Source organism: Etheostoma cragini, chromosome 3 (assembly GCF_013103735.1).
Source record: "Etheostoma cragini isolate CJK2018 chromosome 3, CSU_Ecrag_1.0, whole genome shotgun sequence".
Lineage (NCBI taxonomy): Eukaryota > Metazoa > Chordata > Actinopteri > Perciformes > Percidae > Etheostoma > Etheostoma cragini.
Genome location: NC_048409.1, coordinates 29,063,377 through 29,066,871, shown reverse-complemented (window position 1 = coordinate 29,066,871; position 3,495 = coordinate 29,063,377). Strand labels below are relative to the sequence as shown.

The 3,495-nt window shown below is 42.5% G+C and overlaps 1 long non-coding RNA gene across 1 annotated transcript in view; it reads left to right on the top strand.

Annotated features, from left to right (window-relative positions):
- LOC117941842 overlaps positions 1–3,351 on the top strand; it is a 20,895-nt gene extending 17,544 nt beyond the window's left edge. The window contains exon 2 of the long non-coding RNA XR_004655991.1: positions 3,224–3,351. This is a non-coding gene — a long non-coding RNA (uncharacterized LOC117941842). The remainder of the gene's footprint in view (positions 1–3,223) is intronic.
- The last annotated feature ends 144 nt before the right edge of the window (positions 3,352–3,495 follow it).

Here is a 3,495-nt window from a genome sequence, read left to right as displayed (position 1 = left end):
CTGTTTGTGCATGTGCGTGTGTGTGTGTGTGTGTGTGTGTGTGTGTGTGTGTGTGTGTGTGTGTGTGTGAGAGACAAACAGAGCGTGTGTGTAAATGCATGAATGTGCTCGGGGGCTAATATTGCTTCATAACAACCCACTATTTTCCATGCTACATTACCCCTCCGTCCCTCTTCTCCACCTGTCGTGACTCAGGCCCAGCAGTGGAACAGGTGTACCGATCCTTTCCCAGAGTCCCAAAATCCAAACAGTTGTCCTGAATTAAGACTCCTGCCCTAATTGTTCCGAAAATTTGATCAAACTGTGTTTCCTGACATCGGTCTTCAGAGCACCACAGGCATCCACCCACGTCTTAGCTCCCAATTACATTGGTTATTTTCAAATAAAAAAAACAAAAAAATTGCTTTTCCTAGATATAAGTACAAACAATCAATGAGAATAAATGACTGCAGAAGTATACGTGTGTTGGCTGTTTGCAGCACTGAGTTCAAAGAGCATAATTTGACACCTATTTCGTCAAACAGAAGGTTTGAAATGAAAGGATTTATAACAGAACAGAAAGAAAATCAAGCATTAGTCCTGAACGTCGGCATTTCATCAAACGTTCACCAAAGTTTACCTGCGTCTAAAGTTTGAGCTGAAAATCAATTTGAGAGTCCTCCATCTCCACGTCTTCCTGGTTGGATGACAGAAACTGCACGAAACTTGCGAGTGAAATTGCAGAGTTTGATTCCCACATGATTAGTATTATCTGTGTGTGTGTGTGTGTGTGTGTGTGTGTGGGGGGGGGGGGGGGGGGGGGGGGGTGCGCACGCTGGTGCTGTCTCTTCAGGAGAAGCCAGAGGCAATATGCACATTTACATTACAAATTACAAACGCGGCAGATTTGTTGAAATCAGGGGCAGTTTCCAAATCACCGGATGTCTCCCAGTAGAATTAGAGCTGAATGAATCTAGAAGAAGAAACGCTGAATATCTGAAGTAATAGAGAGGGAAATTGTGAATGCTCTGCATCACTGGGGAAAATAAGGGGAAAAACTAAATCAGTGAGGCACCATCGTCTGATATGCTTTTGTCTTGATGATTTGTATTCAAAACGGCCCCATTTCTCTTCCAACAGATTCAACTTGGCTTTGCTTTTACGCCGCTCATGAAAACAGACTAATTTAATAATGCAACTATGAATTATTTGCCATGTCCCATTAAATATACATTATCATAAAGGAGCTGCATGAAGACAAACAACATAGATCTCATGGAGGGTAACTGACTGTCAGTAAACAGTTCATTTACATAGAGAGAGAGAGAGAGAGAGAGAAAGAGGCAGAAAAAGTAAATAATTTTTTTTTTTAGAGCATTTTCTTGAACTGAAAGCTGTAATCCCTCTTATCATTATCCAAGGAGTTCTACCTGATGGTAAAGTCTCAGGCTGAGTAGTTGAGGACGTAACTTGCCAGACCTTCCTCCACAGCGCTGTGGAGGAGGAAGGCCAGTACAATCTAAAAAGTTACATCACGCTGATGAAGGTTGTCCTCTCGCTCTACCTCTCTGCCGCTTTTCCCAGAGACAAAGGGCCTATTTTTAGCAGAGTAAATGGAGCTAATGGACCAGACTCTGGTAGGACCAGGCTAATGGACCAGACTCTGGTAGGACCGGGCTAATGGACCAGACTCTGGTAGGACCAGGCTAATGGACCAGAGTCTGGTAGGACCAGGCTAATGGACCGGAGTCTGGTAGGACCAGGCTAATGGACCAGACTCTGGTAGGACCAGGCTAATGGACCAGAGTCTGGTAGAACCGGGCTAATGGACCAGAGTCTGGTAGGACCAGGCTAATGGACCAGACTCTGGTAGAACCGGGCTAATGGACCAGACTCTGGTAGGACCGGGCTAATGGACCAGAGTCTGGTAGGACCAGGCTAATGGACCAGACTCTGGTAGAACCGGGCTAATGGACCAGACTCTGGTAGAACCGGGCTAATGGACCAGACTCTGGTAGGACCATGCTAATGGACCAGAGTCTGGTAGGACCAGGCTAATGGACCAGAGTCTGGTAGGACCAGGATAATGGACCAGACTCTGGTAGGACCAGGCTAATGGACCAGAGTCTGGTAGGACATCCACTGTGTATTGTACACGCAGCAATATATGATCTCCTTATAAATTTTCTTTGAACTTTATGAATAATAAGGAGACAAAAAAACGTGCTCACCAAACCCCAGCAGCCTAATTAGGATTGTGGAGAAGCCAACAGATCACCAATCAAACACAAAGCTCGATATGTTGTAGGACTACTGTATGGACATGTTTGCATTAGGGTGGTGTCAGTGTACGCGGAGCTGAATCAACAGTAAGCTGATGGAGAAGCCAGCGTGGTGTGGGACTCATTAAAAGTCTAACAGCAGCTATCAGCTCCATTAGATCAAGAGTCTTTAACCTTTTATAGACTAGGAACTCCCTGAGCGACTCTCCAGCTCATTAAAACATATTACCTCTTCACAGCTATACGCAAACCAAACAGGAAGGTCAAACTACCAAACACCTCATTAACAACGTGACATTTCAAAAAAAAAAAAAAAACTGGAAATGGTTGCACCTCGACAGCCAGACTCCCTAAAAGATATTTAATTAACTGCAAAACAAACCAAGAAACCCAAACAGCATTATAAGCCCAACATTAGAAAAAGAAATAGCGCTTATTCAGAGAGTTCAGAAAGTTCAGGAGCCCAACAACAATATCAAGACTTAATTTTAGTTAATTTAACTACATTTTAGTTTAGTTAAAGTTTGTCAGTGTCACAGTGGAAACATGCTGAGGAAAAACATCCGCTGCAATGTCGGGGTTCAACTGAAGAGAAATCCCATTAATTAAATGTAAAAAACATTGTGTTTATTTATACAACTTTTCAAAATAAATGTATAAAACGCTGGCCTCCACTTATACATTTAAATGAAGCGCTGGGTTTAAAATGTCAAAACAATATAATTAATTTACAGCATTTTTTAACTCTTCGGTTGTTTATTACACTGCTAATATTCAGCTCGTTATTTTATCTTATTTGCTTCTTTTTGTCCTCATTATAGCGTCATCCTCATGTCTAAACCAGAGAACTTAATGGTTGCGGTTTAAAACATTAAATTTCCTATTTCAGGAAAATTTGGAAAACAAAGGGATGGAGAGAGCTAGAGAAAGAACAGAGAGAAAGAGCCGTGCTAACATTAAAGAAACAAAGTGGTGGAGCGAGCTAGAGAAAGAACAGAGAGAGAGAGAGAGCGGTGCTAAAGTTAGATAAACAAAGGGGTGGAGCGAGCTAAAGGAAGAACAGAGAGAAAGAGCAGTGCTAAAATTAGATAAACAAAGTGGTGGAGCGAGCTAGAGAAAGAACAGAGAGAGAGAGAGAGCGGTGCTAAAGTTAGATAAACAAAGTGGTGGAGCGAGCTAGAGGAAGAACAGAGAGAAAGAGCAGTGCTAACATTAAAGAAACAAAGTGGTGGAG